Source organism: Heterodontus francisci, chromosome 3 (assembly GCF_036365525.1).
Source record: "Heterodontus francisci isolate sHetFra1 chromosome 3, sHetFra1.hap1, whole genome shotgun sequence".
In the NCBI taxonomy this organism is placed as follows: Eukaryota; Metazoa; Chordata; class Chondrichthyes; order Heterodontiformes; family Heterodontidae; genus Heterodontus; species Heterodontus francisci.
In genome coordinates this window covers 150,502,614-150,524,636 of record NC_090373.1, presented here as the reverse complement: position 1 = coordinate 150,524,636, position 22,023 = coordinate 150,502,614, and the positions used below count along the sequence as shown (strand labels likewise).

Below are 22,023 nucleotides of genomic sequence, written 5' to 3'. Positions count from 1 at the left end.
GCCGTATGCCTTCTTGACCACTCTATTTACCTGCGTTGCCACCTTCAGGGAACAGTGGACCTGAACACCCAAATCTCTCTGGACATCAATTTTCCCCAGGACTTTTCCATTTACTGTATAGTTCACTCTTGAATTGGATCTTCCAAAATGCATCACCTCGCATTTGCCCTGATTGAACTCCATCTGCCATTTCTCTGCCCAACTCTCCAATCTATCTATATTCTGCTGTATTCTCTGACAGTCCCCTTCACTATCTGCTACTCCACCAATCTTAGTGTCGTCTGCAAATTTGCTAATCAGTCCACCTATACTTTCCTCCAAATCATTAATGTATATCACAAACAACAGTGGTCCCAGCACGGATCCCTGTGGAACACCACTGGTCACACGTCTCCATTTTGAGAAACTCCCTTCTACTGCTACTCTCTGTCTCCTGTTGCCCAGCCAGTTCTTTATCCATCGAGCTAGTACACCTTGGACCCCAAGCGCCTTCACTTTCTCCATCAGCCTGCCATGGGGAACCTTATCAAACGCCTTACTGAAGTCCATGTATATGACATCGACAGCCCTTCCCTCATCAATCAACTTTGTCACTTCCTCAAAGAATTCTATTAAGTTGGTAAGACATGACCTTCCCTGCACAAAACAGGCTACAGTGAAACAATTTAAGATTAAACAGGTGTGGAGTTGATGGAGTGGCTATACCTTGGGACCTGAAGCCAGAGCTGAGAGACCTGAACAAATTTTGAGTTCTGGCCTTGTTTGAGTGTAGCTGGTGAACAGTGGGTGCTAAACATACATTCTTCTGCAGCTCCCTGATTGGGAGAGAGTTAGAGATCATCTAGTTCCTATCTGAACTGACGAGCAGGTTGGGCTTGTGGCGGGAGAAGGGAGTGGGGTAATTCTCGAGGAAGGGAGGTGAGCACGGTCTGTCAGGAGGATGCTGTATTTTTGTGGAACCAGGAGGAATACTCCAGCTCTTCCTGAGCTCTCAAAAATAAAAAAAAACAGGCTTGAGGTCCTTTTGTGGAGCATCTACCAGATGCCCTGGTAAGGACTGATAGTTAGGCCACAAATAGGTGGCACATGCGCAATGTCTCCTTCACCCACTGTTACTTCATAATTGCAATTGGCAACCCTACAATGGCATCAAACCCCAATTAGCATGTTTAATCAGGCTTCTACCCGAAACAGGTGGGCATTGGTCTTCTTTAAAGGCCTGACTGAAGCTAGGCCTGGGGGTGTCCAAGGGGCTGAGGTTCCCTACCCGAGCTTTCCTTAGCCAGTCACCTGGTTTCAAATGAGAAATGAACAGGCAGTAATTGAAAATCACCTGCTATATCTCTATTTGGTCAACTAGATGCCACAACATTGCTCTTTCAGCAATCAAATCAAAATTTGAATTCCCTTCTATTGAATGATGGGCTTTTTACAGTATCCCACTCATTTTTTTATATTTTGCTAACTATTTACAATGTAAAACAATTGCTGTAGTTTCTATGACTGCTGAAACAGTTATGAGAGCATAAAATCAAGTCCTGCACATTTGTGGACTACTTTTAGGTAGTGTTAGAAACTTACATTTTTGTACAGTCCTTGATATGTTGTTCATGATCAAAATATCCTGTTATATGAAATAAATCAATTTTGGGGTTAGCAAAATCTGGTATGAAAATACAGAACTATCTTGTAGAAGAGAAACATCAAAGCTGTAGAAAATAAGCAGTTTTATTGTTACCCTTACTCATATGTCATTGCTTTCATGTTTACTGTTGTGCTTAGAATAGATAGGCTAATTAACTGCTATTTGGAGTGGGATTCATTCATTTTGGTTTGAGATGTCACCACTTGTGTCATTTCGCTCTCCTAACATTAAACATAACCTCATAGATTTAAAGGAGTCTGCAACATGTCTTGCACTGTTTGAGGCAGATTTTAACTTTTGGGTGCCAACCAAATAGCCAGCCATCCACCCATGGCTGGAGTGCAGAGGTTGGAGCCATTTCACGGCTTACACCTCATTTAAATAGAACTAATGAGCTGCCCGCCCCACATAGGCATCTTGGAGCAGATCACTGGATTCAGGCTGATGCAGTATTGGGCAGACAGGAGGCAGTGTGGTGAGCTTTAGAGTAGGGTGTGGTTTGAAGTTGCTGGTGTGGTTTGAAATTTTTGTGCTGATTGGAGGCTGGAGTGATAGTGACCCTAATTATTTTGGATCATTCCTGCTCACCCGGTCCCCACAAAGATTATTTAAAAGTTATCTTTGGAGGGGGCCTCCTCTACTGTATCGCCAGGTGAAACTGGTTGGAATGTGCGTGTGGTGCGCATGCCATCAATTGGTCTTCCCAAATGGCAACTGCAATCCCACCCAGCAATGCATCTCTTCAGAAATGGCAGCAGCCTGTGCATTGGCAAAAAGCACAGTAGAATAGTGTTTAGGTTACAGGACTAGTAATCCTTGGAGGCTGGGGAATTTAAATTCACTTAATAATATAAAGCTGGAATAAAAAACTTAATATCAGTAATGGTGACTGTAAAACTATTGGATTGTCATAAAAATCCACCTGGTTCACTAATGCCCTTCAGGGAAGGAAATCTGCTGTCCTTACCTGGTCTGGCCTAGATGTGAGTCCAAACCTACAGCAATGTGGTTGACTCTTAATTGTCTTCTGGAGTGGCCTAGAAAGCCACTCGGTTTTACCAAACCACCAGTAGCGCTGTGGGTATGTAGTAGTTCAAGAAGGCTGCTCACCACCACCTTCTCAGGGGCAGTTCGGGATGGGTAATAAATGGTGACCTTGCCAGTGATGCCCACAACCTGTGAATGAGTAAGACTACTGACTCTATTTTGAGGCTGTTAGCATTTTATTAAAGCCAGTTCACCAAAGTTAAAATCGGTCCTTTGATCTTAAATCTCACTCCTAACAGTTTCCTGATGTTGCCAACTTTGAGATTGGGAACCTGATGATGTATGCTGAAGAGTTCTGTGACAGATATTTATTTACCAAGTAGTAGTTGTCATATTAAGAGTAATATTGCTGAATTGCTTTTTTTTAAAAAAGAGCTCTCCAAAAATCTAATGTCTGACACCCAGGAAGAAATGCTTTCTAAAGTTTTGGAGTAAATTCAATAATATAAATCTCCTTCAAAAGATTCCTTATGTTCACATTAAATTGGATGTAGTATGGCTCAGTGATTATTGTCCTTTTTGTATCTGTTCCAAGACTATAAGTCTTGCCTTTCAGAAGATAAAGAGCTAACTCAGCAGCACAGATCACAAATGAGTTGGGGCACAGCTAGACTGTGCAGTTTAAAATGAATGGAAATACCTAGAAATTGTATTCTGCGGGACTTCTAGTGAGCACATTTGTTGTATATAGGGTAATGTAGACTGAAGTTGGATAATTTGAACCTAACATTTTTAATCGTGAATCAAATTACATTGAATTTGAGGAATTAGTTTAGACTGTGAAAATACCATCATTTTCTTCCACTTGATTTTAGGACGTTAATTACATTTTAAGGCAGTTCAGGCAGCATCTATGGAGAGAAAAGCAGAGTAAACATTTCAGGTCTGTGTGACCTTTCATTCAAACCTCCTTCCTTGGTGTCATCTCAGTGAATCTCTTTTGTACCCCCTCCATGTCTTGACATCCTTCCTGGTGTAAAATCACAAAAACTTGACACTATTCTAACTGCAGCCTCACTCATGATTTGTACAGATTTATATGGCCTCTGTCCTTTTCTATTCCACACCCTGAATTATAAAACCTGGGATCCCATGTGCTTTTCTAGATTGAGAAATCAGCAGAACTTAGAGGCCATGTAATAGTTTCTGGAGAAAACAGATTGCCTGTTTTATCATAACTGAATTCCTGCTAATTCCATCCTGTCCTTCTTGCTACCCAATTTATTTCTTGGTTGGTTTGACTGTAAGTGTAACAACGTACAAAATGGACAGCAAAAGACCATTTGGTCTATCAAGCCTGCCCTATTCTACATGGTGAAGCCCATGTACACTATTTCCTCGTCCTTTTGAAACATGCAGTCCTCCTGGAGAGGTGGAAAAACTGGGAAATTTCTCTTGACTCTTAAACACAATTAAGTAAAGTTCCAGGAAACTGTATTAGCTATAATTTTAAATTGTTGACCTCGCATCACTGATTCTACAACCAGAGAAAGTAGTCCTTTTTTTTTCTCTATTCAATCTTTCAAAACTATTGATAATCTTATAAACCGCTCAGAAATCAGCCTCTATTAGCCTCCCTGCCCCAATAGTCTGAGTATCTCATTATTACATTTTTTATACAAAGTCTATTCCCCACTTTTTAGAACAAAAACTCTGTTGACCATTTTTATGGGTTATTTATCTGCATGTTTATTGCCAGAGAATTATGTATTTGACCCTCAAAGGGGTCTCTGTTCATTCACACTCTTGAGTATCTTTTCACTAAATCTTCCGATTGCTTTTATCCCCTTTACAAAATGTTTTACCTCATTAACCACGTTGAATTGCTTCTTCCACCTGCCTGTCCATCATCTTAAAGTCTTTTACAATCCTCATCACTGTTTGGCAAACCTCCTACTATTATGTCGTCATTAAATTTCATGATTCTATTCCCTGTATCCAAGTCCAAATCATCTGTATACATCAGTGGAGCCACCTTTGATCCCTGGGGTACACTACTTTCAACACGTTTCCTGTCTGAGGAACAGCCTAACACTTTTCCTATCTTACCGACCAATACTCTCCATGCTGATACTTTCCTTTTATACCATTCGTGTGAATTTTTCTAATAAATGTTTTGTGAGATTCTTTGTTGACCATCTTCTGAAAATCCAGACACTTGATTCCCTTAATCTGTACAATTATTTGAAAAAAGACTTGCCTTAGAAATCCATGCTGTTGGTCCTTGATTTGGGGTTTGAACATTGTACTAATTTTATCTCAAAATATGGGTTATAAGAGTTAGCCCACAATTAATGTTAGAATAACTGGTCTGTGGTTACATAGAACATAGAACAGCACAGTACAGGCCCTTCAGCCCACGATGTTGTGCCGAACCTTTAACCTCCTCTAAGATCAAACTACCTACATACCCTTCATTCTACTATCATCCATGTACCTATCCAAGAGTCGCTTAAATGTCCCTAATGTATCTGCTTCTATTACCACCGCTGGCAGTGCATTCCACGCACCCACCACTCTCTGTGTAAAGAACCTACCGACGTAAGACTGACTGGTCTATAATTCCCAGGGTTATCCCTATTCCCTTTCTTGAACAAGGGAATAACATTTGCCACCCTCCAATCATCTGGTACTACTCCAGTGGACAGTGAGGGCACAAAGATCATCACCAAAGGCGCAGCAATCTCTTCCCTCGCTTCCCGTAATATCCTTGGGTATATCCCGTCTGGCCCCGGGGACTTATCTGTCCTCATGTCTTTCAAAATTTCCAGCACATCCTCCCTCTTAACATCAACCTGTTCGAGCATATCAGCCTGTTTCACGCTGTCCTCACAAACGACCAGTTCCCACTCACTAGTGAATACGGAAGCAAAGTATTCATTTAGGACCTCCCCTACCTCCTCCGACTCCAGGCACAAGTTCCCTCCACTATCCCTGATCGGCCCTACCCTCACTCTGGCCATCCTCTTGTTCCTTACATAAGTGTAGAACGCCTTGGGATTTTCCTTAATCCTACCCACCAAAACTTTTTCATGTCCCCTTCTAGCTCTCCTAAGTCCATTCTTCAGTTCCTTCCTGGCTACCTTGTAACCCTCTCGAGCCCTGTCTGATCCTTGCTTCCTCAACCTTAAGTAAGCTTCCTTCTTCCTCTTGACGAGCTGTTCCACATCTCTTGTCATCCAAGGTTCCTTCACCCTACCATCCCTTCCCTGCCTCATCGGGACAAACCTATCCAGCAGTCGCAGCAAGTGCTCCCTAAACAACCTCCACATTTCTGTCGTGCATTTCCCTGAGAACATCTGTTCCCAATTTATGCTCCCCAGTTCCTGCCTAATAGCATTGTAATTCCCCCTCCCCCAATTAAATATTTTCCCATCCCGTCTGCTCCTGTCCCTCTCCATGACTATAGTAAAGGTCAGGGAGTTGTGATCACTATCACCGAAATACTCTTCCACCGAGAGATCTGCCACCTGGCCTGGTTCGTTGCCAAGGACCAAATCCAACATAGCCTCCCCTCTAGTCGGCCTATCTACATATTGAGTCAGGAAACCTTCCGGGACACACCTGACAAAAACTGCTCCATCCAAACTATTTGGTATGTTTCTCTCTTGCTTCTTGAATAATGATAAATTTGGCTACTGTCCAGTCCAGTGGCCAGTATTAAGGATCCATATCCATATTTAAGGAGGATTGAAAAAATATTGCCGTGCTTCTGGCATATTCTGTGTCTTTCGACAGGCCTTCAGCTTTTAGAATTAGCATTCAAATCTTGCCGAGGTTAATGATTTAGGAACAAACATTCATTTAAAAAAAATCATTCTTTGCAGATTTGATGCACTGTTTGTTTATACTAGGAAAAGTCATTTAATTTAAATCATCAGTATTTCACGTTGACTTATCAGACTTATTTGTTTTGCTATCACACAGCATGGTTACATAATCTAATGCTGTCTTGTCTTAAAAATAGTGTTTTACTGTAAATCTTTTTTATGAATGGTAACAGCCATGTAAAAAATTAACCTGGCAGTAAATCTGATTTGTTTCTTTTCAGTTTCCATTATGCAGTTAACATTAGCAATGCTGTGCTCTTAAATATTGGCTGATAAGTTTTCTAGTGACTGGAGTGCAGAAATCACAGCTGAGGTAATGTTTTTTTTTGGAGGTAAATTTTTGCCAAAATGTGTCAAAATTTCACTTTTCCACTTAGTATTGACATTAAGCAATCAGCTGCATGTTTAGCACACCTCGCTGAAAAACAAACCTCCCTCAACTTTCCTTCCGCACTGCATCTAAACCCCTGGTATAATATTCTTTATTGACTATGTGTAATATTTCCACATACAGCATTTTTATGACCTTGCTGAACGTGATTGCCTGTTTATATCAAATTTTGGGCAGTTACCAGAGAAAGTGACCATTTTTTAAACCCTATTGACCTGGGTTAATTTGAACTCTGATTCAGCAAGGTGGAAGACGAGATAGTGCTCCCAAATCCCATTGTGACACTGTTTGAGATGTCATTTTCTTTTTCTTCTCTGTGGCGAGTATGAAAGCTATGTTTCCAGAAAGGCCAATTATGTTGGAGGTTGTAATATTGGGAGATTCTCAAAGACTGATACTCATAAGACTGATGAGTGAAATGAATTGACTGTTCAGCGATTGACTTGTCTGATCGATGCAGTAATTGTGATTCCAATCACTATTGCTGCAGAAAAATTTTAGATGGATTTTAAATTACATATTTTTAAAATTATAATATAACTAATTATTCAGTTATATTATAGAGGAATAAAAGAACTAATTCTTAACATGAAAGTTATTTAAGACTATCAGTTATATGCAAGGTACTTGACATTGAGACTGCTTACACATGAGACTTTAATATTGAGGCCTTTGGATCATAATAAAAATGAAATGTTGGAAACCGATGCAGTCAGGAGGGACACTTGTGAACCTGACTAAATTCAGTGGTTTGCTGCAAATAGTCTGTATTGGTCACATTAAAAACCCAGAAAGTGAATTATGCATAGCTTGGTTTTTCCACAAAGATTGATTTTATATTTTCTTGAAGTATGAAGTAAGATATGCATCTTGTTTATTCAGTTACCAGGAAGGAGAAAAAATGGAAGATTTTGAAAAGGAACTGTGATTGGGGGGAGAGAAAGACAGTTTTGAAAATAAGGCCAGACAGGGGTGAAGGTGACAGCATGGAGAAGAGGGACACAAAAAGAAAAGTATTTTTAAGTGTACAACTTATAGGAAGCACCTCCGTGTTGTCAGGGATTGATTTAATTTATGATAGGAAAGAATGCTCTCCCTTTTCTGATGTGTAAAGACTTCAACAAGAAGCTAATTGAGGAATCACAAATTATCTACTATGGTGTGAATCTGGAAATACATTATTGGGTTTGGAAATAATCCACCAATATTTAAACCATTGATATGATCGTTAAGAATGTAAAACTGGAATGAATGAAGGAAGCACAAAACAAAATTGTGCAGTAAAGAATATTGGAGAGTGCTGTCAACAGCAGTATTTCAAGGAGAATGTGCTTTTTGGCTAATGAGGCAGAAGGGCAGTAAAGACTTTCTAAGTTAACATATACGACATCAATAATGAACATAGAAAATGTTGGAAATACACTGCAGGTCCATTAACATTTGAACAAGAGAAAAGTTAAGTTACATTTCGATGTAGATTTTTTGGTCAGAAATAAATTGTGCAATATTTGCCGATTTTATTTCGACTGCAACTCATTCAATCTACATATTTTATTCTCAAATCTATAAGTTTAAATCAATGGGATATTCATAATTGTTTTGATTCTATCTGAAATGTCAACATAATTGACAATGAAAATGAAGAATTAAGGACTAGTACTGGGACAGAGGGAAGCTGTTCAGGAGGAAATAGTAATGTTTTTGCAGAAAGGGTAAATAAGGCAATGGGAGTAGATTTTTTAGATTCGTTTCATGGGTTTTGGGCATCACTGGCAATGCCAGCATTTGTGGCCCATCCCTAATTGCCCTTGAGAAGGTGGTGGTGAGCTGCCTTCTTGAACCGCTGCAGTCCATCTGGTGTGGGTACACCAACAGTGATATTAGGGAGGGAGTTCTAAGTTTGATCCAGTGACAGTGAAGGATCAGGGATATGGTACCAAGTCAGGATGGTGTGTGGCTTGAAGGGGAACTTGCAGATGATGGTGGTCCTTGTGTCTGCTGTCCTTGTCCTTCTAGGTGGAAGAAATTGTGGTTTGGAAGGTGCTGTCAAAGGAAACATAGTGAGTTGCTGCAGTGCATCTTGTATATGGTACACACTGCTGTCACTGTGTAACAGTGGTGGAGGGAGTGAATATTTAAGATGGTGAATGGGGTGCCAATCAGCAGGCTGCTTTATCCTGGATGGTGTCGAGCTTCCTGAGTGTTGTTGGAGCTGCACTCACCCAGGCAAGTGAAGAGTATTCCATCATACTCCTGACTTGTGCTTTATAGATGGTGACAGGCTTTGGGGAGTCAGGATGTGGGTTACTCACCACAGAATTCCCCGCCTCTGACCTGCTGTTGTAGCTGCAGTATTTATGTGGCTACTCCAGTTCAGTTTTTGGTCTGGTAAACCCCAGGATGTTGATAGTGGGGGATTCAGTGATGGTAATGCCATGAGGAGATGGTTAGATTCTCTCTTGTTTGAGATGGCCATTGCCTGGCACTTGTATGGCATGAATGTTACTTGCCACTTATCAGACCAAGCCTGAATGTTGTCCGGGTTATGCTGCAACTGGACACTGGCTGCTTTAGTATCTGAGGAGTCGCGAGTGGTGCTGAACATAGTACAATCATCAGTGAACATAATTTCTGACCTTATGATGGAGAGAAGGTCATTGATGAAGCAGTTGCAGATGGTTGGGCTCAGAACACTACCCTGAATAAATCTTGCAGCAATGTCCTGGGACTGAGATGATGGGCCTCCAACAACCATAACCATCTTCCTTTGTGCAAGTTTTAACTCCAACCAGTGGAAAGTTTTCCCCCTGATTTCCATTGACTTCAATTTGGCTAGGGCTCCTTGATGCCACACTCGGTTGACTGCTACCTTATTATCAAGGGCAGTCGTTCTCACCTCACCTTTTGAGTTATGCTGTATCCATGCAGATACGGTTTCCTTATACCATTTGTGTGAATTTTTCTAACGAACCTCTTGTGAGATTCTCTGTCGAACATCTGAAAATCCAGAGACACTTCATTCCCTTAATTCATCCAGTTTAAAAAAAGACTTACCTTTGATGAATCCATGCTGGTTGTCCTTGACTAACCTAGGTATTCCTATATTTGTACTAATTTTATCTCAAATTATGGATTATGAGTTAGCCCACAATTAATGTTAGAATACTTGGTCCATGGTTATTTGGTATATTTTTCTCTTGCTTCTTGAACAATGGTGTTAATATTGGCTACTGTCCAGTTCAATGGCAGGCTCTACATATTTAAGGAGGATTGAAAAATTATTGGCAGAGCTTCTGGAACATTCTGTCGTCTTTCGACAGGCTTTCGGCTTTTAGAATTAGCATTCAAATCTCTCCTAGGTTAATGATTTAGAAAGATAAGTATTCTTTTTTTTCAAAACCATTCTTTGCAGATTAAGATAAATCATTTAATATGAGTCATCAGTATTTCAAGTTGACTTATCAGACTTTTGTTGTGTGATCACGCAGCATGGTTACATCATCTAATGCAGTCTTGTCCTTAAAAATAGTATTTTAATGTAAATCTTTTTATGAATGGTAACTGTACTGTTTTAAAAAAAAAAATAACCTGGCAGTAAATCTGATAGTTTTTCCATATCCGTTATACAGTTGTTACGACCGAGGTGGGAGGAGTGCACCGTCTTTTCTAGTTCCACTTCTCCACGGGTCACAACATCTACTTAAGTGTTTACCCGGTTACTGATACAGTCAATCATATACTCTTTTTTTTTAAATCCCAGAACAAAATAGACCAACCAGGTTTCTTTAATAAACAAATTTATTAGTTTATTATAAAACAAAACTTAATCAGTAACGAAGCAAAGCATTAACACACCGATTAAAATATGAAAGTTCCCTTTTTAAAAATTCCCCTACCGCATTCTCTCTCATACTGGAAAAAAATACAGAAATTCACTCTGCAGAGGTCTGTTACAAAAAAAAGACAAAAAGAAAAACTACTTTGGCCAAATACTTGACGAGAAAAGAAGGAAAATATGGAAGGAAGACAATTGTGCCTTTTTTGGTTTGGCGTCCGGGTATACGGAGATGGGTCACTGGGATTGTTTCAGAAACAGTCTGTTTTGGAGATGTTGAGAATTATTCTAGTAGGCTTTCCAGGAGAAATGTGGCATCAGGGTTTTCCGCCAGCATACACTCGAATCGCAAGATTTTTTCCAGCTTCTTGGAGCTATGTGGCACCAGGGATTTTTTCCGACACTGGATCCTGGCAGGATTTCTTCAGAAAGGTAGAGAAGGAGGTGAGCTGGGTGATCTCTTTTCTCCTTGGCAGGAACATCAACTGTTTTCAAATAGTTTACACCGCAACTAAAAACTGAAAACAATGTTCAAATCCCAAACAGTGAGGCGACCTGCCGACCTCCATAAACCTTGACATGTGGCTTCTGGGTAATTATTTTTTCCCATGTCACCAAAGAATCTGCTGTTTTCTGAGTTCAAATCACAGGTGGCCTCCAGCACAGATCTTGTCCTGATAGTGAACTTGGTAAAAAAAAACACATCCATGGAATCTTTTTCAGTTTTAACACAAGTCCTCAAAAAATAAAAATATTAAAAATCATGGAAGCACTTTCGTAACACAGTTGACATTAGCAATGTTGTGCTCTTTAACAAAACAAAACATGCTGGAAATACTTAGGTCTGGCAGCATCTGCGGAGAGAGAAGCAAAATTAATGTTTCAGGTCTGTGACCTTTCATCAGAACTGGCAAAGGTTAGAAAAGAATTCGGTTTTAAGGAAGTGAAGGGGAGAGGATTGGGGGAGAGAACAAAGGGGAAGGTGTTTGATAGGGCAGAGGGAGATTAAATAACAAAGCTGTCCTGGGACAAAGGCAAAGTATGTGTTAATGCTTGTGGTGAAAGACAAAGCATTAGTCCAGAGAGACTGTTAATAGCAGAACAATGAGTAGTTCTGACTACATGAAAATCAGGCACATGGTTAAAAAATAAAATATTAAAAAAGGCCTGTCATGCTCTGAAGTTATTGAACTCAATGTTCAGTCTGCAAGGCTGTAGAGTGCCTAATTGAAAGATCAGGTGCTGCTCTTCGAGCTTGCGTTGATGTTCACTGGAACACTGGAGCAGGCCGAAGACAGAAATGTTGGCATGAGAGCAGGGGGGAGTGTTGAAATGGCAAGCAACCAGAAGCTCGGTCATGCTTTCGGACTGAGCGGAGTTGTTCAGCAAAGCGTTCACCCAATCTGCATTTGATGTCCCCAATGTAGAGGAGACTGCATTGTGAGCAGCGAATACAGTATACTAAATTGAAAGATGTACAAGTAAATTACTGCTTCATCTGAAAGGAGTGTTTAGGGCCTTGGATAGTGAGGGGAGAGGAGGTAAAAGGGCAGGTATTACACCACCTGTGATTGCATGGGAAGGTGCCGTGAGAAGGGGACGAGGTGTTAGGGGTAATGGAGGAGTGGACCAGGGTGCCACTGAGGGAACGATCTTTTCGGAATGTTGACAGGTGCTCTTTAATGTTGGCTGATCAGTTTTCTAGTGACTGGAGGGCAGAAGTCACATCTGAGGTAGTGGCTCTTTTTTGGAGGTAAATTTTTGTCAAAATCTAGCCTGGCATAGGAGAGGGGAAAGCGGGACAGACTGTAGGCTAAGAATAATTAGGAAGGAGGGAGAAAGGATATTAAAGGATCGTCTGAATTGTGCTTATATGAATACAAAGCAGTAAAATGAGTGAGCTAGAACCACTGAAATGGAGGTTGGCAAGACTAAAAACTGTTCGAAATCAGTTGATGATTGTAAGTTAACTTGCAAGATTTTGTGTGTTTTCGGAAGATAAGGCAGGAGTTGTGGTGGCATTATTTGTTAGAGAGGGACTAGTTACAAAAAGGTGCTAGAAATGGCTCTGAACCTCTGGCAAGAGTTAAACTCAGAAAAGGGAAAAAGTTAGTAATAGGAATAGAACCGATATTAAGGACTAGAATCCACACATTTACTGGTACTGTTTCTGTACTCACTAGCATTTCACACTGGGAGTAATTCTAAGATTACTATCTTTGAGGTCCTATTTTAAAATCTTCTTCCTAGCTCCTGAAACTTCTTTTGTACCTACGTCATTGGTTCCAACATGGACCACGACTTCTGGCTGTTTCTCACCCCCTCGCAGCCACTTGGTAATGTCCTTTAGCTTGACACCAGGGAGGCAACATATCATTTGGGAAATAAAAACAAAAAATGCTGGAAATACTCAGCGGGTCTAGCAGCATCTGTGGAGAGAGAAGCAGAGTTAGCGTTTCAAGTCAGTGACCTTTCATCAGATTTCCAGCATCTGCATTATTTTGCTTTTATCATTTGGGAAATATGTTTGCAGTAACTCGGCCCCTAACTATTGAATCCTCTATGACTACTGTATTTTGATGCTTTTTCTTTTCCGCCTGTGTGCAGTCACGTCACCCAAGGTGCTTGGAGTTTAATCCTCACTGCATTTTTCCCAGGTATTTACTACTGAAAATCAGTTAGTAAGTGCCACCGGCTTGGGGTGTTCCTGTACTACCTGTGTCTTCCTCCTACCCTGTCTGGTGCTCGTCCATACCCTCGCTTCCTGCACCTTCTACAGAAACATAGAAAATAAGAGCAGGAGTAGGCCATTCAGCCCTTCGGGCCTGCTCCGCCATTCAAAAAAGATCATGGCTGATCATCTAATTCAGTACCCTGTTCCCACTTTCTCCCCATATCTCTTGATCCCTTTGGCATTAAGAAATATATCTATCTCCTTCTTGAATATATATATATAATGACTTGGCCTCTACTGCCTTCTGCGGTAGAGAATTCCACAGGTTCACCACCCTCCGGCTGAAGAAATTTCTCCTCATCTCTGTTCTAAATGGCATACTCTGTATCCTGAGACTGTGACCACTGGTTCTGGACTCCCCAGGCATCGGGAACATCCTTCCTGCATCTAGTCTGTCTAGTCCTGTTAGAATTTTAGAGGTTTCTATGAGATCTCCTCTCATTCCTCTAAACTCGAGTGAATATAGGCCTAGCTGACCCAATCTCTCCTCGTACGTCAATCCTGCCATCCCAGGAATCAGCCTAGTAAATCTTCTTTGCACTCCATCCACGGCAACATCCTTCCTCAGATAAGGAGACCAAAACTGCACACAATACTCCTGTATCACTGCAGCAAGATATCCTTGCTTCTGTATTCAAATCCTCTTGCAATGAAGGCCAACATACCATTCGCCTTCCTAACTGCTTGCTGCACCTCAATGCTTGCTTTCAGCGACTGGTGTACAAGGACACCCAGGTCTCGTTACACCTTCCCCCTTTCCCAATCTATCACCATTCAGATAATCTGCCTTTCTGTTTTTACAACCAAAGTGGATAACCTCACATTTATCCACGTTATACTGCATCTGCCATGCATTTGCCCACTCACCCAACTTGTCCAAATCGCATTGGAGCCTCTTTGCATCCTCTTCACAGCTCACATTCTCTCTCCCGCCCACCCCCACCCCTCCTTTGTGACGTCTGCAAACTTGGAAATGTTACATTTTGTCAGCCTTTAACCCCATTAATTTTCCTAGCACTATATATTTTTTTACTAATACTGATTTACTTCAGTTCTTCCCTCTTATTGGACCCTTGGTTCCCTAACATTTCTGGGAAGTTATTTGTGTCCTTCTATGTGAAGACAGAACCAAAGTATGTGTTTAATTTTTCTGCCATTTCTTTGTTCCCCATTATAATTTCCCCCATTTCTGACTGTAATGGATCTACATTTGTCTTCACTATCTTTGTCTCTTCACATATTTATAGAAGCTTTTACAGTCAGTTTTTATGTTCACCTCAAGTTTACTCTCATACTCTATTTTCCCCCGCTCAATCAACCTCTTTGTCCTCCTTTGCTGAATTCTAAACGGCTCCCAGTCCTCAGACTTGCTGCTTTTTCTGGCAATTTTATATACCTCCTCATTGGATCTAATACTATCCCTAATTTCTTTTGTAAGCCACGGTTGAGCCACCTTTCCTGCTTTATTTTTATGCCAGACAGGAATGAATAATTGTTGCAGTTCATGCACACATTCTTTAAATATTATCCATTGTCTATCCACCGCCAACCCTTTTTGTAAAGTTCCCCAATCTACCATAGCCAACTCACGTCTCATACCTTCATAGTTTCCTTTATTTAGATTCAGGACCTTAGTTTTGGATTCAACTACTTCACTCTCCATCTTAATGAAAAATTCTGTCATGTTATGGTCGCTCCTCCCCAAGGGACCCCACAGAACAAGATTGTTAATTAATCTTTTCTCATTGCACAATACCCAGTCCAGGATAGCCTGTTCTTTAGTTGGTTCCTCAAGGTATTGGTCTAAAAAACCACCATGTACACACTCCAGGAAATCCTTCTCCATAATATTATTGCTAATTTGGTTTGACCAATCTATATGCAGATTAAATTCACCCATGATTACAGTTGTACCCTTATTGCACGTGTCTCTAATTTCCTGTTAAATCCTATCCCTTACATCTTCACTACTGTTTGGGGGCATATAGACAACCCCCACCAACGTTTTCTGCCCCTTAGTGTTTCTTAGCTCCACCCATATAGATTCAACATTATGATTTTGTGAGCCAATAACCTTCCTCACTATTGCATTCCTTTACTAACAATGCTACCCCACCTCCTTTCCCTTTTTGCCTGCCCTTCCTAAATATTGAATACCCCATCCTTGGTCCCCCTGCAGCCATGTCGACGTAATTGCAACTATATCATAACCGTTTATATCTATTTGCGCTGTTAATTCATCTATCTTATTACAAATGCTCTGCGCATTATGGCTGACCACCTCCTAGAATGTATGTCTGAGGAAACACTTGGACTCCAGGATGCACTGCTGTGATTCCAACCTCTTCTCAAGCTCCGATCTTGAGCTCGAGCAGCTGGCATTACTTCCTGCACACGTGACTATCCAGAATGTTCCCACATAGAACAGGATGTACATGCAATGGACCCCATTGACCTGTCATAGGAGTCAATCTACTGACCTCTAAATTAATGAGACCCTGGCCACTAAAACACTTGGCATGAAACTCCTAAAGAATCTATGAAACTGGCATCTAGAAATGCGAAGCAACTGACCTCTGAAAGACTGAGACACTGAAGTAGTGAGATAGTAAAATAGTGAAAAATTAACTAAAGGCACTGGAAATTACATATATAATTCAAAATACAATAGAAACCACTATTAAATGAACTTCAACAGTTTTTTAAAAAAATGAAGCATTTAACAAAAATATTCTAACACTTAGCTGTTATTCATCAATCTACTCGCTTCACGGGAATGACTTCATTTTTGAATTTCTTTCTCTGTTTTCTGCGTTCAGCTCACACTCTGACTTTATCCTCTTGCACTATTTCCCTTCAGGCTTGCATGCTCTCTCCGCTGTAACTGACTCCGCTGCTGGTTTAAACACTTCTGTTCACACTGTTTCCCCTCAGGCTCACACTCTCTGTTCTCACTCAGCTCACTTTGCTCTCACTGTACTGGTTATGTAACTGGACTAGTACTTCGGATGAGGCGAGTTCAAATCATGCTACAGCAGTTTGCGAATTTTAATTTGAAATAAAAAGCTGTTATCAGTAAAGTGACCATGAAGCTGATCAATTGTTGTAGAAATCAGATTTGATCACTAATGTCCTTTACAGAAGGAAACCAGTTGCCATTATTTGATTTGGCATATAATCTATTATAATATTCAGTTTCTGTCTGTCTTGACTGTTTTGATTGATAAGTTTAAGGGGTACATCTGTTAGTTTAGGATCTTTCCCCTTTATTCCAGGTTAAAGCGTGGCTACCTGACCAGACCCGACGACGTGTCGGGTTTCTCTTCCGGGTCCGGCATTCGGGCTCGGGTCGCATCGGGCTGGGCGTGGACACAGTGCTGCCTTGCTCAGGGAAGGAAGTAATCTTCCAAATTAACTTTATTCCGGTGGACAAGTCGGGTCGGGTGTGGGATAAAATCAAAGGACTCGGGCCCAGATCGGGTTCGGGTTGGATGTGCTTGGGTCGGGTTTCAATTTCATACCCAAGCAGGCCTTTATTCCAGGTGGCTTCTATCAAATGGATCAAAAATTGTTACATTCAGTGCACTCAGTACCTTAATGTTACAGTAAAATGTTACAATAAGGTACGTGTTGGTAGGCTTATTTGGTGGGCACTGCCTGGCTTTAGTTTTCCGGTGCCATTTTCAAGTAAGATAGAGGTGAGCAATGGAAATGAAATTTTTTTGGGCAGGATGAGATCCATGACACAGTTTGTAAAAATTTTGTATCAGGGAAGTGTTTGTTAACTGCGAGGAAAATAACAGCAGAAGGTCAGCTCCCTGGGGATCGGTCAGGCAAAGTGCCGACTCGCTCCCTGGGGTACGGTCAGGTGAGGTGCCAACTCGTTCTCTTGGGTGTGGTCAGGCAAGATGCTGACTCACTCTCTGGGGTGCGGTCAGGCATGGTGCCAACTCAGTCACGGTGGTGTGGTCAGGCAGGTGCAGACTCTTTTCTCTCTGGGTTATGTTTAAGTGAGGCACCAACTCTCTCTCCCCGGGGTAAGGTCCGGCGAGGTGCTCTCTCACTTTTGCATTCTCTCTCCCTGGGGTGCAGTCAGGCAAGGTGCTGACTCTCTCCCTCTCGCCGGGAACAGTCAGGCAAGGTGTCCGATTTTTCCCCCCCTCACTGCTCCGACAGCTCCACAAAGTTTCCTCTTCTCCCCACATGCGGGTTTGGGGAGTGAAGCCAAAGCTGAGCACTCCTCTTCCCACCCCCAAAAAATAAATTTGGAAACTCAAGTCCCAAGTGGTATTTTCCACATTGATTGTGGAACTGGGAGTGTCCTCCAGAGTGGCGTCAGAGTAGGGGGGATTAATGGAAAAGAAAAACTGTGGAAGGTAAGGGGAGCCCAATGACTAAGTTACCCTGGCAGGAGGGAGTGGTGAAGATGGCAGGGGTACAGCATGTGAGTTGAGGGGGGGGGGGTTGATGGGAGCATTGGCATGGGAGGGGGTGGTGAGATGGCATGTAGGGGGTTGCTTGGGTAGGTGGGGTGGGAATGGCATGGGGGTGTGAGGTGGAATGGCATAGGGGTGGGGTGGTGTGGGAGGTATGGAATGGAGGATGGGACTTGGGAGGCTTGGGAGTAATGGGATTGGGATGACATAGGGATAACGGGGGGGGGGATGGGATGGGGCTGATATGAGAGGGATGAATGGATTCGGATGGCATGAGAACGATCACATGGGAAGGATGGAATGGCATGGGATGGAAATTTAAAGAAGTACTATGCAATAAAGATACTAATTTCAACAAAAGTATTTTGCCGGTCCTTGCTAGTGTATGTAATACATATGACTTCCAGTACCCACGAACAAGGATGACCATTAATTGACCTGTGAAGTGGCCCAGCAATCCACTCAGTTGGAACACATTTGTAGCTGTTCAAGAGGGCCAGCCACCACCATCTCATGGCAACTAGGAGTGGACGATAAACTACAGGCTTACCAACGACACCTGCGCCACGAAAATGAATAAAGACTTTTTTTTTAAGTCTTAGATATGGATACCTTTTGGAAGTCCAAGTATTTGGCATCATAAAGCTTGTCCTCTTGGGTTGTTAACTTTGTCAAAGAAGTCCAGGAGATTGCTCGGGCAGAATCTTCCTCTTTTGAATCCACGTTGACTGTTTAATAGGTGGTTATTCTACTAATCAACCGCAACATGTTTTTATTTATCTCATAAGCTATTGTATCGGTCTCAAAGGCTATAAACGTATGTTTTATTTAATTGTATATGTGCTTGACATATCACAGTTGAAGACAAGTGTAACTAGCACAGACATCTCATGAATTTGACTCTAATTGTTGCTGGGAAGGGTGCCAAAGAACAGCTGAAAAAATTTCCATGTCTGATGAATTGTCCTTGTAATTAATAACTATAGTAATTTTTCTACATTATTTCATTTATGGAATGAATTCATGTTTAAATTAATACAGATAACCTGGGTTTGTTCTATTATTTACAGATTAGATTAGAGATACAGCACTGAAACAGGCCCTTCGGCCCACCGAGTCTGTGCCGACCATCAACCACCCATTTATATTAATCCTACACTAATCCCATATTCCTACCAAACATCCCCACCTGTCCCTATATTTCCCTACCACCTACCTATACTAGTGACAATTTATAATGGCCAATTTACCTATCAACCTGCAAGTCTTTTGGCTTGTGGGAGGAAACCGGAGCACCCGGAGAAAACCCACGCAGACACAGGGAGAACTTGCAAACTCCACACAGGCAGTACCCGGAATCGAACCCGGGTCGCTGGAGCTGTGAGGCTGCGCTGCTAACCACTGCGCCACTGTATTGATTAACCCATAATCATATTCTACAGGTTTGCAGACACCACTATTTAGCAGGGCAAGATTGTATTCTTAAATTCTGAAAAGAATTCACCTGGTTTGGTTTAAAGAGTTAAAGATTATGAGGATTTTTTTTTGGTTGAGACATTGTCAGCTATTTCTATTCAGAAATCAATGGGGATGCAATGTTCAAAGTAATCCAATATGGGAAAAAGAGCGATAAAAATATTCCCGCCCCACCCACTTCCATGGTTATTTGCTATAATGACGATTCAGAAGCCCTTGGTGCATCCACTGTAGCTCAGACATTAATTACCTTAAAAAGCCTCTGTTTGCCATCCACTCTGCTTTTCCGTCTTTATTCGTCTACTCTTTCGGTACCTATCTCCCTCTATGCTTCTCTTGCCCTCCCCCTCTCTCTCTCGTGCCCTCCCCCTCTCTCTCTCGCGCCCTCCCCCTCTCTCTCTCGCGCCCTCCCCCTCTCTCTCTCGCGCCCTCCCCCTCTCTCTCTCGCGCCCTCCCCCTCTCTCTCTCGCGCCCTCCCCCTCTCTCTCTCGCGCCCTCCCCCTCTCTCTCTCGCGCCCTCCCCCTCTCTCTCTCGCGCCCTCCCCCTCTCTCTCTCGCGCCCTCCCCCTCTCTCTCTCGCGCCCTCCCCCTCTCTCTCTCGCGCCCTCCCCCTCTCTCTCGCGCGCCCTCCCCCTCTCTCTCGCGCGCCCTCCCCCTCTCTCTCGCGCGCCCTCCCCCTCTCTCTCGCGCGCCCTCCCCCTCTCTCTCGCGCGCCCTCCCCCTCTCTCTCGCCCGCCCTCCCCCTCTCTCTCGCCCGCCCTCCCCCTCTCTCTCGCCCGCCCTCCCCCTCTCTCTCGCCCGCCCTCCCCCTCTCTCTCGCCCGCCGTCCCCCTCTCTCTCGCCCGCCCTCCCCCTCTCTCTCGCCCGCCCTCCCCCTCTCTCTCGCCCGCCCTCCCCCTCTCTCTCGCCCGCCCTCCCCCTCTCTCTCGCCCGCCCTCCCCCTCTCTCTCGCCCGCCCTCCCCCTCTCTCTCGCCCGCCCTCCCCCTCTCTCTCGCCCGCCCTCCCCCTCTCTCTCGCCCGCCCTCCCCCTCTCTCTCGCCCGCCCTCCCCCTCTCTCTCGCCCGCCCTCCCCCTCTCTCTCGCCCGCCCTCCCCCTCTCTCTCGCCCGCCCTCCCCCTCTCTCTCGCCCGCCCTCCCCCTCTCTCTCGCCCGCCCTCCCCCTCTCTCTCGCCCGCCCTCCCCCTCTCTCTCGCCCGCCCTCCCCCTCTCTCTCGCCCGCCCTCCCCCTCTCTCTCGCCCGCCCTCCCCCTCTCTCTCGCCCGCCCTCCCCCTCTCTCTCGCCCGCCCTCCCCCTCTCTCTCGCCCGCCCTCCCCCTCTCTCTCGCCCGCCCTCCCCCTCTCTCTCGCCCGCCCTCCCCCTCTCTCTCGCCCGCCCTCCCCCTCTCTCTCGCCCGCCCTCCCCCTCTCTCTCGCCCGCCCTCCCCCTCTCTCTCGCCCGCCCTCCCCCTCTCTCTCGCCCGCCCTCCCCCTCTCTCTCGCCCGCCCTCCCCCTCTCTCTCGCCCGCCCTCCCCCTCTCTCTCGCCCGCCCTCCCCCTCTCTCTCGCCCGCCCTCCCCCTCTCTCTCGCCCGCCCTCCCCCTCTCTCTCGCCCGCCCTCCCCCTCTCTCTCGCCCGCCCTCCCCCTCTCTCTCGCCCGCCCTCCCCCTCTCTCTCGCCCGCCCTCCCCCTCTCTCTCGCCCGCCCTCCCCCTCTCTCTCGCCCGCCCTCCCCCTCTCTCTCGCCCGCCCTCCCCCTCTCTCTCGCCCGCCCTCCCCCTCTCTCTCGCCCGCCCTCCCCCTCTCTCTCGCCCGCCCTCCCCCTCTCTCTCGCCCGCCCTCCCCCTCTCTCTCGCCCGCCCTCCCCCTCTCTCTCGCCCGCCCTCCCCCTCTCTCTCGCCCGCCCTCCCCCTCTCTCTCGCCCGCCCTCCCCCTCTCTCTCGCCCGCCCTCCCCCTCTCTCTCGCCCGCCCTCCCCCTCTCTCTCGCCCGCCCTCCCCCTCTCTCTCGCCCGCCCTCCCCCTCTCTCTCGCCCGCCCTCCCCCTCTCTCTCGCCCGCCCTCCCCCTCTCTCTCGCCCGCCCTCCCCCTCTCTCTCGCCCGCCCTCCCCCTCTCTCTCGCCCGCCCTCCCCCTCTCTCTCGCCCGCCCTCCCCCTCTCTCTCGCTCGCTCGCTCCCCCTCTCTCTCGCTCGCTCGCTCCCCCTCTCTCTCGCTCGCTCGCCCTCTCTCTCGCTCGCTCGCCCTCTCTCTCTCGCTCGCCCTCTCTCTCTCTCTCTCGCTCGCCCTCTCTCTCTCTCTCTCGCTCGCCCTCTCTCTCTCTCTCTCGCTCGCCCTCTCTCTCTCTCTCTCGCTCGCCCTCTCTCTCTCTCTCACGCCCTGTGTGTATTTCTCTTCCTCTTCTACCCCTTCCCTTTGTCTTTACTTTTTGCTGGATATTTTCCATTCTCTTTTATATGCCCCTCTTGCATTTTCAGTGTGCATTAGCAGGGTGGTAACCAACCTCTAGTGGATTGGAGCTGGTCTGTGGGAGAGGGCATTCTAAGAACAACAACATTTGGTTGAGAGAGAATCTGAGGAATTCGGGCTAATTTTGGCAGACTGCCGACTATATGTAGCTGAGAGAGTATGTGTTTTATTTTCTATAGTTTGTATCA

At 44.6% G+C, this 22,023-nt stretch overlaps 1 protein-coding gene across 3 annotated transcripts in view; it reads left to right on the top strand.

Annotated features, from left to right (window-relative positions):
* ascc3 (activating signal cointegrator 1 complex subunit 3) overlaps positions 1 to 22,023 on the top strand; it is a 740,670-nt gene that overhangs the window by 203,111 nt on the left and 515,536 nt on the right. The gene's annotated exons all lie outside the window — the stretch shown is intronic.